Below are 15,364 nucleotides of genomic sequence, written 5' to 3'. Positions count from 1 at the left end.
TTGCCCCCTATTTTTTCAAACATATTTGTGTATGGTGAAAGTTAGCATTTGATTTGTGGATTTGTTTCTCTCTAACTTCTTAACGGTGGGTATATATATATATATATATATATATATATATATATATATATATATATATATATATATATATATATATATATATATATATATGAGCGTGCGTGCGCGCGTGTGTGTGTTAAAAAACTCAATAGACCTTATTTATACTATAATAATTCTTAAAATGGGAACTTGGTGGTGAAATTTATATATTGATTTGTTTTTTTTTATTTCTATTACTTTGAAAAAATTGTAATACCACATGTAATATCAACATACCTAAGTTTTAAATGTAATTAAAAATTTAATTGTGTGTTCTGGGTTGAAATTTTTGGCATAAGTTTATATCCAACTCTAAATTGTTTAGGTTTTTTGTCAAATCATTATGCCTTTGGAATCCTACACCTATCAAGTTTAGTCTATTGGCTCAATTTTCCTCCTAGGGGTTTGATGCTTGTGATAGAGGTTGCATTCTTGATTGATATGTTTTTTGTTGGGAATTGTTTGCATTATCCAAATGATAAGAGTGTATGAGCTAAATGCTTGAAGTAGCAGTATGAAGACTCAAAAGATAGATTTCTAGTTTGGGCCAATGAGAATGCATTTGTAGTTTGTAGGGTTTAATTGCTTCTTACTTTCCATGTTTTATGATCAAGATGATTTTGGAACAACATTGTCTTTCAAGATTCATATAAATTAGTTAGAAAATTAAAATTTCATCTAATTGTGAAGTTAAAGGTAGGCTTTCAAGTTAGGTTCTATATTTTTTCCATTCACTTTTGTCAGCTTATAGTAGATTTATGTGTTTTATTTGGTAATTATACAACTTTATATTTGATTTCTAGATTGAGAATTTAAGGATGAAATTGTGTGAATGTTTGCCAATAAAATAAATGAAAAAATTTCATTTAGATGTATATTTAACTTATAATTAATTTGATTGCACTGTTTGGTAAACCTAAAGGGTATGCAACTGAAACCATGGAGTCAAATGTGATGACAAATGTCTTTAGCTAGTCATACAAGTTTTGGACATCAAATGAATTGGGCCACATGCCTCACAACATACTAGTCATATAGAACAATTCTATTAGGCAAGACACATATGTAGTAATCAATGTTTTTTATCAAATTAGGAAGGATTTAGAAGGGATTTGTAGATTAATTCATAGAGTATCCTAAATTATTTATGCTCACTTTTTATTTTTGTCATTCTATGATGTGGTACAAAATAATATGATATGCATATCTTTGGTTAAGAATTAGTAAATATATTGACAATGTTTCTATTTACATTACAACATAAAACTCTACCTGTTATGATTTTTCTCTCTATAAAGAAATATTTTGAAATATTTTCTAATTGCATTGAACTTTGATTATAACACTTCGATTGGGTATTTATGTTTATCTTACACATCTTAAAAAGTAGAATTAGTGACACACTTTATGATTTTCATAATTCCTCATATTTTACATTGTTGTTTCCTTCAAATTTGGTTTGGTTTGTTTTAAATCTATCGAGCAAATAAACTTTCAACAATAAATTAAGATCATACAGGTGATTAATGTCTAAAGGTTATTAATAGAATTCAAGATAGACATGAAATATGCATTATTAATTTTTTTAAAGAATTCTAATAGAACTAAAGAAAGATTGGGAAAGCATAAACTTATTGATTGATGATGTAGTGGCCAAGAGGGTGCACAACTAGCCCATATGGTAGGGAAGACTACAAGGAGCCTTTAGAAACCTTTTTTCATCCTAATTTTACTTAATTTTTTGTCAAACAATCATTTGGTTTTCTTAAAGTCTGAGTCAATTGTTAATCTCCAATCAATTCATAGAGGTTACCTTGTCTTAGTCTTTTAACTAACAATTATGTAAAGAAAAAAGGATCGCATTAGAGTAGAAAATGGGGAAAAAATAGAGTAGAATAGGGACACATTCAAGACATATTCAAGGGATCTTCCATCATACAATCAAAGGAAATCATAGAATAAACTTTGGAATGAGATAAAAAAAATTTGGATTTCGAAAGAAAGCTCACAACAAAGCTAGTTAAGCTCTTTATCAAAGCATTTCATAAACACTTAACATTTTTCTTTCAAATTTTAATAAAATCTATTAGGGACTCCAAAATCTACACTTTTCACTATGATGTCACATCATCAACTATATTACATATATCTAAGTTACCAATATGCTCCCTTAATGTGGATTTGTTGGGAGCTCGATGCACTCTAGATGCATCCAAGAAGTGTATCCCAAGGTAGGATACCATATGGATGCATTCCAATGCATCCATAGGGAATCCATAGCCTTGGGATGCACTTCCCTTGTGCATCAAAGTGCACATTCAGAAGCCTCTAGGTACAAAAATGGGATTATTGATGTTAAAAAGATAAAAAAACAACTTACTTGCCTAATTGTTTATGAGATAATGGGTTAGGTTATATACATATCCTAGGAAAAGAATGTAAGTTTACAACCTTCAGTACTAGACAATCCCCTCATCTTTCCTAAGTCACATTTACCCTTACTTATTCTTCCATAGGGAATCCACAGCCTTGGGATGCACTTCCCCTTGCATCAGAGTGCACATTTAGAAGCCTCTAGGTACAAAAATAGGATTATTAAAGTTAAAAAGAAAAAAAAAAAAAAACTTTCTTACCTAGTTATTTATGAGACAATGGGTGAGGTTGTATCCATATCCAAGGAAAAGAATGTAAGTGTGCACCCTTCAGTACTAGACAATCCCCTCAACTTTCCTAAGTTACATTTACCCTTACTAATTCAAGCTAATTATCCTATATATTCACAACATCCCTATCCAAGAAATATCTCCATCTTGAACATAAGTCTATTATCTTGAAGAAACAACATATTTGTAAGCTTTGCCAGTGCAACTAATCTTACTTCTAGCAAGATTGATCAATTGATTGGCTTTCATATATAAATACTTCCAATTGAACAAAATATCCATTCATTATATCCAAATATTCAATGAGTGATCTATGGAATTGGGTATACTTTAAAATAATGAAAATTGAGGGTTTGTTATTTTAAAAATTAGACCTAATTCCAATTGAATGTTTCATTTTTTATTTTTAGATAAGAAAGAGGTTGAAGAAATATAAAAATAGTTATAGAACCCCACTCAAGGGATACCGAGATGACAAAGATGGGTGTTAGTCTATTAGTATTACCCTTTTCCATCAAAACCATTGGAGATTCCTTAATTCCTTTGTTATCCCTTCTGTTTGTGTGACCTAAAATAACATAGATAAACATCCAACAAAACTCTATACTACTTGTTAGGAAGTTAGAGAATCCTAAGTAAGACATAAATTTGCTAAAGAAATCAAGATCCTAAAAAGATAGACATCAAGGAAACAACAGATATTAAATTAAAAATAGAAAGAAACACAATATAAACATAAGAAAGTGATTTAAGATCTTTCAAAGGGAATCAACTACTTAAAAAAGGGAAAATAATTTAAACACTTATGAGGATATTAAATCTATTTTAGATAAACTAAAGTGAAGATGAATAATTTATTGAATTTTTTTATCAATCCCCAAATTTTCTAGCTCGTCTAGTCTCTTATTCCCTTCCTCATAAATGTGGTTAATTATTATTTTGTTGAAGGATTTGCATAGTTCCAAGGTTGTTGAAAGCTTTGCATCTAGCTTCTTGTTAGAATTAGTTCCTTTCCTAAGAACATTTATAATTATGGCCAAGCCTCCTTCTATTTCTATCTTATTTATTCCAAAATATTTGTATAATGAGAGTTCTTCTACTAAAGTAGAAATGTAGTGCCTGCCCTAGTTTACATTTTTCTAGTTACATTGTTGCTATCATTGCCGAACTCTGTTAAGTCATTTTTATGGTGATGGTTAGTGGCATTTTTTTGAGACTATCAGATATTGTGTTACAGATTCAGTTGATATATGATGTGATTGTTTGGACTCTACATTTCATGTATGCATGATGATCATTACATTAATGTCAGTTATTGATGATGCTTAGCTAAATGGATTATTATATGTGTGTGTTGTCTTATGGATACTTACCCCATACTGCATCTGTATGGTATGCATGTTTGTTCTCCTTATGTATAGTATTTCTAATGTGGTTAAGGAAGCAAGTCATAGTCACTTGCTAGTCAGGATCTACATGATGCACCACTTCCTGCCATTACTTGTTTAGCTTAATGCATATATATATATATATATATATATATAGTATGTACATGCATGGATTTTATGCAAGTTGCAGGTACCGGGTCGTACCCTATCACACTATCTCAATGGTAAGAGAGGGGAGATAAATTCTCAAGTCCAAATCCTAAACCCTTAAACCAATTTTCCTAGAAAGGTAGGACAAGTATTTGAGATGTTTTACCTTTTGAATGCGTCAGATGATGTAATTCGTGATTTTAACCCCTTAGATTAATTTTTTTTGGATTGTTCTATGATGGGTTTTCATATTTTATCTTGAAGGTCTTTGGTGAATTTCCTATTAATTAAGTCTAAAATTAAAAGATTCAATTAATGATTTAATTATTTTGGGAAAAAATAATATAATGTTATGATATTTTGATATTTTTATTTTAATTAATTAAGTGGGAAATTAATTGAGTAAAAGAATTAAAATAAAAGTTATAAGTCTACCTAGGAGTAAGCACAACTCTTGAATGCACGTGTGTCTACAACGTAGGAGTTAGCACACAAATTAAGCACATGGCGTCTACAACCTTGTGACTCATCTAGAAGGTTGGAAAAGACTCGTGCTTAGTTTTCAATGCTTATCTGCACTCCTAGAAGCTCGAGGAGCATCTTTGGGTGGTCTGCGAGCATTGGAGAAGGAAGGAGCTTACTCTGCAGATTCTGAGGAGAAGCGAATTAGCATCAGTGTCCAAGTAGACACTTGTGATTTTGCATATGTTATTTTTGCTTCTTGCACTTCCTATCTTCTTCATGTTTTCTGAGGATTCTATGCGTGAATTTTCCAGTTGTATTTAGTCTTGTTATGGATATTTAATTTTCTATATGAGAAAAACCTCCACATGTGTAGATCTAAGGAATTTATGGGCCAGGTTTAAATGATGTGTGTTAATCCTTTTAGAGGTAATAGACAGATAAAATAGGATATACTGTATCTCTTCATCCAAATAATTTTGTGCACAACCTTTCGAATTATGCCTGAAATATATATATATATATATATATAGCTCTAAAATTCTATCATACTATCGATATTTAAAATGGAATACATTATAAATGTTGACCTCTGAAAACATTTTTCTTATAAAATAATACAAATCGAAAAACGTTATTAAAAAATGTTTTTTTTTAAAAAATAATTTAAAATCGAGTGGGAGGGATGAACCCATGCCCCATGTACCTAAGGGTCACAGGTACCTACCATCGCAAGTACTACGATGATAGGGTTACTCTGTACCTACTGTAGCTGTAGGCCCTGCAGCAATAGGGTACTGCGTGGGAGTGTATGAATGTTCTTTTTTTTTTTAATTAATGTTATATGTGTTTGGCAATATTTTGAATTTGTTATTATTAATTTTTAACATTATTAAATATTAATAATTTTTAATTATTAATTATCATCTAATTTGTTAACAATATTTTATTAAGATCAATTAATGTTGTAGTTATATTTTAAAAAACTAATATAAAATTAGATTAATTAAGCATTAAGGGGATTTTTTTTTAATAAATTAATTAATATTGTAAATTGAGTTATTTTAAAAATGAAATATATGATTTTAAAAGAATAATTTTTTCCTAAGTAGTATAGAGAGATTGGTTCAATGAGTTATGGGGAAAAACTTTTATCTATCAAAACAAATACATGGGTTAGGAAAACATACAATTTTCTTCCCTTGACATTTAACTCTTAGACGAAACTAGGAACCCCACACTTAATTCAACTATGTGATTTTTACAAAACAAAACATGTGCTTGCATTTTGTGATTTCTCTACGCTATTTGTTTTGGGTTTTTGGGTTGACTAGTTTTTGATCAATTATAGGATGTCTACCAGAGTCTCAGGGGTTATGATTTGTGATGTCATGATGATGTCTTTTGATCTTGATCTTTTTAAAACCCAACCATGGTTATGATATGCCATGCTCTATGGTGTGTGTGGTTTACTGATTGATAATGTTTCCAGTCTTCTTGTGTAAGCTATGATTTATGTTACTATTTATGAGTTATCGATCAGTTGTATTTGGATTACTTTCCAGTCGCCTTGATGGGACTGAAGTGTTTATCTGATCTTTATGATGTCATGATGTGACATGTATGAGTTGACCATTTTGGAGTCTTCGATCAATATTATTTGCATTGAGATGTCTTTTTGGTTGCTTGTTGAGAACCAATGGATATTGTGATTTATTTTGAGATACTATACGGTTGCTCGATGAGGACCAATGGGTATTTGATTATCATTGATACCTTCAGTTTCCAATAGAGAACTATTGTGGTCATGATTATCAATGGATGCTTTTTAGTTGCTCATGGAGATTTGATGTTCTTATTATGGATTATCTTTTGGCATTTTTCCAGTCGCTTGTATAGGACTGTGGTGATTTTGTGATTTATGATTCCATGAGCCTAGGGTAGGTTATCTACTTGTAGTGTCAGGAACTGGCTTGTAATGGGGGTTGGGGCCCTAAGTGGCTACCAGGGTATCTCATTGTAAGTTATTTAATAAGTAAAAACATTACACTTAATATTGACTTAAATGAACCTAATAAGATAATTGTTTGTTCTTGTCCATGCCTTGAGTGCTAGTACAAACTAGGATGGGAGTAGAGAGAACACTTGGTTGTGACCTTGCATTCTGTAGTATGCCTCATCAGTATGAGAGGATACTAGTGGCCACATAGGGATCACTAGGGGGCCATGGTCTATAGAAATACTACCAAGGTAACTCTAGTGTGATCCGTGTGATGACACTTTCTTGCTTACATATTAGGTTGCTACGTCTCTTGTGTGCCTCTAGGATTAGGTGTCATTTTTTGTTGAAACCTTTGAGTTAGTATAGTTTTAGGATTCTTGGACTTAGAAAGTACTTGTGCTATGTGATTTGATTATCTATTTGGGACTTGAGATTATCTCCTCAACATGATGGGAGTGGGCCATTTAGGACCCACACGGTTGGGTGGTAGTGCTTTTTCACTCTTATCATTTGAGATCCATCTAAGACACCATGGCTGAAGCATTCTTTGATGGAATTCTGTTCTTGGATTATTATGATGGAAACATATCCTTATATTGATGATTAGCATATGATAGATGATGTTGTATACTTATCCTATGCTTTATTTGCATGATTAGATTTCTTATGCATATGTTGTAGTATGTTAGATTTCTTTCTACATATGATGTAGTATGTTTTAGGATTGATATTCCTACTATGATAATACCAATGATCTCTTCAGTGACTTGGGATGTTATGTACAGAGGGATGGCTAGGGCCCACGATGGTCTAATGATGCTATATACGGTTGGGAGGAACAATGCACTTAGATAATTATGTGTTGTGTTTTTGATGTTTATATCTTATATGATGATGTATCATGTATGTAATATGGTTTCATTTACTTTATTGCACATGCATCATGGATTAGAATAGGATAATGTATTTTATTTTCACACATGTATATTCTTTTAAGCCTTTCATACCCTGTGGCATGTATAGTAGATGATTGAGCATTCTGAAATGTAATTTATTGAGGGACATTTGGAACCAAAGTATATTGTTTAAGAACATTGGGCTTTTCATTATTATTTCATATGGATGTGGTATTAGATGGAATCAATATTAGTTAATTTAAATGTGGTCCAACGTTAAGGGATCCTTAAGGAATGTACCATGTTATGTATGTTTACGTATATTTTTAGTTGAATGTTGTTATTGCTTCCGCTTCTTTGTGTATGTTGTGAATGTTTTAACTTTCATGTTTCAAAAAAATAAAAATTCTACCAAAATTAGTGAAACTTTAGGTTAATTCTTTTGGATCCCTTGGTGGGGCGTTACAAGAAATCTCTACCCAATTATTAGTGGCTTTTCCAATGTACCTTTCTATATTGGCAATTTACTCTCCTTTGTCATTGTGAATGCAACATCCTATGCCAACTTTACTTGGATTTCCTCTTGATGCTCCATGAAAATTTAGCTTGAATCATCTCTTTAGAATTTTCCATACACATTCTTCCCTTGAAGATTTACCTTCATCAACCCCTTCTCCTAGAAAGAGTGGAATTTTTAACCCAATCCTTCGTCCACACATTTTTTCATCCCAATAAGATATCCTAGCTACTTTGATGTTAGAATTAAGCAATCTATTATTTGTTAACTCTATAAGTGAAATTTCTATTTTTGTTAATAAGTTGGTAAACCAACATCTTTCTATCTTGAAAAATCCTTCAATTCCTCTCCTTCCATATTTATTTGGAGAGATCCAAAGGCTATGAAAGATACTATCTAACCTTAAGAGAGGCCAAGACATCAAGATATCGAGTATGGAGTTAAGGAAGGCCATAACCAGGCCTAATTAAGAGAAAAGTCATTACCAAGGGAATTGAAGGAAGAGAGGATTTAAAATTTCTCCCTTAGCTTCACATAATGGACATCTAATTCCTATTTAATGTTTACTTCTATTGGTTATTGAGATATATCTTCTAGATCTAGTTCAATTTTAACATGAGAAGTTGATCCATAGTTAAAAATTAGGCATTTGTGCACCTACACGTGTATCCACACTCATATAGGTAACCTAGTTATAAGTCTCTTCAAGATGTCAAGGATCAAGCCCTAGGACATGTTTTCCTTAATTGAAAATAATGTTAAAAATTATAATGATTGACAAGGAAGTAATGTACATGTCATTTATTGATCTTTTTTTTTCCATCTTCTAGAAAGTTATTCCCTTGGAAAATATCTAGAATGGCTCTTGACACTACCAATAATCACTCTAGTGTCTTTTTGCCATGTAAAATCATAGGTTGGACAATCCTATTTTTGATAAGAAAAATAGTTTTTACATGGATCTTAAAAATCAAAAGTTAATACATATCAAAAGGTTGATAATAAGCATCAAAAGCCCAGCCACAGTCTAAACATATCAAAAGGCTAATAATAAGCAACAAAAGCCCAACCACATTACTACGGCCAACCAAAAGGCTAGGTCAACAGTCAGGTGAAAAGCCAAAAACCAAAAAATACAGTAACCAGATAGTCCAAAAGATATGAAATGAAAAAGAAATGAAAAACCTTTGTTACTCTTCCACCTTTCTGTCCAACTCCTACATCATTTTTGCCACTTCATAGGCTTTCTGGATCTCCTCAGTCACATGCTCCTGCTTATTCTAACCCATTTTATCCAAGTTGTTGAGGATATCTCCTCATCCATTCTATCTCCAACTCTATCCTTCTCCTCACTATCCTCTAGGAAGGCCCTGGCTTTCAATTTTTTGGCAAGAGAAGAGATATTTTCATTAAGAGAATTCAAAATTGAAATCATTTGGTTTGCCAAATTATGATTGTAATTTTCCAGATTTTGAATTCTTTTTTCCACCAATATGAGGCCATCCCCCTGATTTGTCAAATTTCCATGTTCTAATTTCTTCCCTTGGTTTTCCAACTGACCCACTCTTTCTTTGACCTCCTCTAGTTCATGGTAGAGCCATTTAATTGACCTAAAATTGTCATTCATACTATTTCTAAAATTATTTATCAAATTCATGCCAACTTCCCTTGAATTATTAGTAATAGCGACAAGGGCCAGATCAATCAGTTCCTCCATCTAGAGCTTTTTCTCTTTACCTTCAAGAATCTGGGGATTCATGATTTCTCTCATGATTCCCATTTTCAATGTCCTGACATTGAAATTTTTCTAGGCAATGTGCCTATCCTTTATAACCACCTCTTCACTCTCACCCTCTATCTTCGCCTTGTCATGTTCCTAAGTAGAAGAAATTGGGGAAAGAAGAATGCCTGTAATCTCTAGCCCAAGATCCATTTTCCCCTCTAGGGGCACATCCTCCTCCTTAGACCTTTTTCTTTTTGCTACCGTCTCCTCCCTCTTAACATCCTCCTTCTCCTTATTCTCTTCATTAGTATCCATATCATCCCCTTCCTCATTATACTCCTTATCTCCTTGACTAGAAATTTTAAACCCAATCCCCCTGGGACTTTTCCGACATGGGGCTTTAGTTGACAAAGGTGATTTCTTCTCAAAATCCTTAGCCTTCTTTCCAGATGAAGGGTTAGCATCTTTATCCTCTAAACTTATACTCTAAACATCATCTATGTCAAATGAGAAGTTTGAACTCCTTATCTCCTCGAATGTTGCAACTTCTTGGGTGGGGGTTTTGCCTCTAGATTAAGCCTTGAAATGCTTGTAAATCAAAAGAAATAAACCCTCATTTAGGGCCAGATTCAAAGTAGGATTTTTCTTATGCATAGAAATATTCTTATGCATGGAAGTATATAAATAAAAAGGGAAAGAGACTTGAACCACATAATGAAAAATGATTGAGTAGAACAAAATGATGTGTCCTAACCCTATCAAATATCCTGTCTAAAGATATATACTCAATAATAGCCCTCAAAACATACCTCCATAATTTCTTTATCAAATCCATCTCGTAATATCTTTCACTCTTGACCAACTCCTTTTCTTTTGTATTTTTTACAAAGTCTTTCATAGCATTCACAGACACCTTTTTATCTCTATAAAACTTCAGTCCTTCATCTAGAATTTTAGTTATATGAGCAATGATGTCCACATTCACTTGATATGAAACCCCATCAACTTTAACCCTTCAATATTTCCACAAATTTACCAAAAGATCAATAATCGTAGGGTCATATCCATAGAGCTTAGTTATATATTTAGCAATTACTCCTTTTCTAGCTTCTCCCACACTTTAGTTCTTTGCTTCCATTTTTCTGCCTCACCTACTGGTTCTTTCTTGCTTCTTTCCCCCACCATCTCTGTAATCTCAACACTAACTATTCTCATAAACTCTATCCTCTGAAATCCTTTCTCAACCCTCTGAATACTTTGATGAAAACCACTTTGATTTTTGCCATTTTGTCTTTCAATACCCCTAAAATGGTACATATAAAAATCAACCCATAAAATGTATCGATTTGACACTAATAACATCATCTGCCTGTACCATTCATTTTTATCATTATCTTTGGATTTCCCTTATACCTCCCTAGATTTTTTCTAAATCAATTAGGATTTTTGCACCTATTGGAATATTCCCACTAGTCCTCCAAATCATCACCATGTCTTTCTTTACTGCATCATTGGCAAAACAATCAACCACCAAGTTTGCCTCTTGATATTTATGTCTAATGTGGATGCTGTCAAATTTATCAAGTGTTAACTATATTTTTTCAATGATATTTTCTATTGTCCATGATGGTTGAATAGCCCCTTTAATACATCTAATGATGTTATTTGAGTCCCCCTCTAGCCAAAGTTTTTTAACTCCCTTGTCCAAGGCTAATTTCACCATGTGGAGAGTTGCATTGGCTTTGGCATAATGGTTTTTCTGATGTCCCAATGGGTAAGATAAATCATCAATCCCTTCACCATAATAATTTCTTATAATACCTCCACATCCTGAGGGTCTAGGATTCCCTTTTTTTGTGCCATCAAAGTTTTCTTTATGCCATCCCTCAGGTGGAAGCTTCCATTTCATCTCCTGTCTTTTAGATCTCCTGTCCTTTTCCTTCTCCTTTTTCTTACCCCCATCTTCAATGTTACCCCCCTTTCTAATTTGGTAATTTTCCTTCATATTCCTATTAATTTTATCCACCAAGACATAAGAAATTTCCTCCCTATCTTTGAAAATTCTATTATTTCTTTCCTTCCAAAGTCTCCAATAGAAGTGAAGCAAAGACCAGGTGCTTAAGTCCTGCAAGTTTGTGCCTTTATACATGCTATTTCATTGACAAAATAAATCTAGCACATTACCTAGCTTGCACCAACTGACACCAAAATTCTTTGTAATAAAGTCCAACACTTCCGTAGAATAAGGACAATGAATAAACATATGATTAACCGACTCCTCTTATTTTTTACACAAAATACATCTATTTCAGATATAGTGGCCTATTTTCTTCAAGTTTTTTAGAGTAAGAATTTCATCTTGTAAAGCCAACCAAAAATATATATTAATCTTTGGAGCAAGGCTAGACACCTAGGCCTTGGCCCAAGGAAGTTTCTCCTCCAAATTGCAAAGATAATTATATCCTAAAGCAATCGAGTAACAACCATTAGGATTATCTTCCCATATTAGCTCATCCCTCTTATTATTTAGAATCAATGAGTTTAGTATCAACATTACTAGCTTGAGATCATTCAAGATACAAGCTAGGTCTCTTCATCCCTAGTCTATTCTATAGTCTTTAACTTTAGGTCCAAATTGCCTGATAATTTTTTTTTACCAATTCCCATAAACAAGATTATTAATTAGACCCTAAATCAACTAGTTATCATGCTAGAAGATAATGTCTTCACCATTTTCCACTTTCCACTTAGTCTTAGCTTTGGCTAGATCTCTTGCCTTAAGTATACCATTCCAAATGATTGAACCATTCAGTATGTCAACATTATTGAGCAAGAATTTTAGAGAAGGCATTCTAATATACTTCTCAACTAAAATATCTCTCCATTCCCCCATACTGTTGACAATGTGTGATATCTGTTTAGCTAGGAGACCCTTATTGAGGTGTTTTAATTTCCTTATGCCAAGACCACCATAGTTATTAGGGAGACAAACATTGTCCCATGCCACTAAAGGATATCTTTTACATTCCTCAAGACCAGACCACAAAAAATCTCTCTGGATCTTTTCTATTTTGTTAGTAAATTTGGTCGGTATCCTATAGAGGCTTAGGGCATACATTGAGAGATTTTGAAGAGTGGACTTAACCAAAAGACATGTCAAGAATCCCATTCTAGAAAGAATTAGGAGGCTTAGTTCCCATTGGGAGACCAAGATAGCTAGAAGGTAGCTTACCAATCCCACACCCAATAATCCTAGCTATCTTCATTTGTCTATAAATAGGAGTATTAATAAAGAAAACTAAACTCTTCTCCCAGTTATATAGCTGGCCTAAACCTCTACTATACACATTCAAAAGATCTTTCATCACTTTAGCCTCATTAACAGAGGATTCCCCTCCCATAATAGTGTCATCCATGAACTGTTGATGAGTAAAAAGAAACATTCCCAAAAGAGGGCCTAATCCCTCTTGGTCTCCCTTCCTATCTTTTCTTCTCAATCAACCTACCAATACACTTGACCATGATAATAAATAGAATAGGAGAGAGAGGGTCTCCCTATCTCAAACCTCTCGAAGGTTTGAAGAAATCAAAAGGAGACCCATTGACCATAATGGCAAGTGAAGAAGTAGAAATAAGTTGAGATATAAGCTTGGGAACATATTGATCAAATCCAAAAGCCTAGAGGAAAGAATCAAGGAAAGTCTAGTCCACCCAGTCATAGGCCTTTGAAAGGTCTATAGCTTGAGTAGGAAACCTTCCCTTTTACCTTCTTCAAGGGAATGAATAAATTCATGTACCATCATGATAGAATTCAAAATCTTCCTACCAGGGACAAAACTAGTTTGCTACTGAGAAATGATTAAAGGAAGAATATTAAGAATTTTGATAGTTAACACCTTCAAAATGATCTTATAGGAAGAATTACAAAGACTTATAGGCCTGAATTTCTCCATAGAATCATCCCATAGAACTTTGGGAATGAAAACTAGAAAAGTAGAATTAATTTCATTAAGAAGGCTTCTAACCCCAAAAAATTCTTGAATAGCCTTAATGACATCTTCCATAACTACCTCCCAATAAACCTAAAAAAAGAAGGTTGGAAAGCTATCCAGCTTGGGGGCTTTATCAGTTGGCAATGAAAACAAAGCTTGTTTCACCTCCTGAGCTTTAGGAATTTCCCTCAACATTTTATTATGATGAGGTTGGATAATCTAAGGGAAACAAGATACAATTTCATTCTAATCCACCACTAATAACATGGGATCCTAGGAAAGAAGAGGAGAGAGAAAAGAAATAGCTTTAGCAAAAATATCATTCTCCCTAGTTAAAGTATCTTGGCCCTTTTTAATTCATGAAATCATGTTATTAGCTCTATGCTTAATAGTGGAAAAGTGAGAAAACCTAGTGTTCTGGTCACCCTCTTTAAGCCAGTAAATCCTTGATCTTTGCTACTAGAAATTCTCTTCTTTACTAATAATATTATGCAAATTAGATAAAATAGACATCTCAATGTTCCTATACTATTTATTATACCAATCCTGTTGAATTAAATCCTAAATAGAACTAAGATCATCTAAAATCTCCTCTTTCTCTTGAAAGATATGGCCAAAATTTGTCTTGTTCCAAATTTTAATCATCCGCTTCACATTACTCAACTTCTTTATGACTCTAAACATAGTAGTTCCTTCCACTTCCATACTCCACCAATTGGATCTCTTGTTCAATAGATCTAGATGAGAAATCCACATCTTTTCAAATTGAAAAGGATAATTCCTCTTGGGCTCAAGAGAGGCAATCAGAAGAGATATGGGGGAGTGGTCCGACCTTACTCTAGGGAGAACAGATGGTCTACAAGAAAAGCATTCAACCATTCTGGAGATATAAGAGCTCTATCCAATCTAACTTGAATACACTCACTCTCAATTCTTTTATTGGACCAAGTGTAGACTCCACCTTCAAGATCAATATCCAAAAGAGCCAAGCTATTTATGAAATTAGAGAGATCCAACTTACTTTCCAAATTTGGAGCCAAAGCTCCTAATTTTTCCTCATCGGTAAGAGGAGTGTTGAAATCCCCCATAATAATACCTTTATTAAGATTACTATTTTGGACCAAATCCCCAAGCTTAGTCCAATAGTACTTCCTTTCCCTTTTAGTATTTGGGGCATAGACATTCAAAAGAAACCAAGAATCATTGGTATTCATATAAAACACTTTACATAATAAAGTATTACCTTCATTATACAAGGGAGTAACTTTAAACTATTTTTTATTAAAAAGAGTAAGCAAACCTCCCGATGCCCCCTTAGAGTCTGTGGCCTCACTAGTCATATTATTTTTGAAGGAGATCTTAGCTAGGGCCTCCTTCTTCATTTTTGTCTCTTGAATCAGCATTATATTAGGTCTTTGATCTCTTATCATATTCCTATGAACTTCTTGTTTATGGACCCCATTTAGGACCCT

General features: G+C 33.1%; 1 pseudogene; it reads right to left on the bottom strand.

The window, feature by feature from the left end:
- LOC149553173 (glucan endo-1,3-beta-D-glucosidase-like) overlaps positions 1-14,980 on the bottom strand; it is a 92,031-nt pseudogene extending 77,051 nt beyond the window's left edge.
- Positions 14,981-15,364: the final 384 nt, after the last annotated feature.

The sequence above is a fragment of the Cupressus sempervirens genome, chromosome 6, assembly GCF_028749045.1.
Source record: "Cupressus sempervirens isolate cs-2001-9-10 chromosome 6, ASM2874904v1, whole genome shotgun sequence".
In the NCBI taxonomy this organism is placed as follows: Eukaryota; Viridiplantae; Streptophyta; class Pinopsida; order Cupressales; family Cupressaceae; genus Cupressus; species Cupressus sempervirens.
The sequence above is the reverse complement of the archived record's forward strand: the minus strand, read 5'-3'. Positions and strand labels throughout refer to the sequence as shown.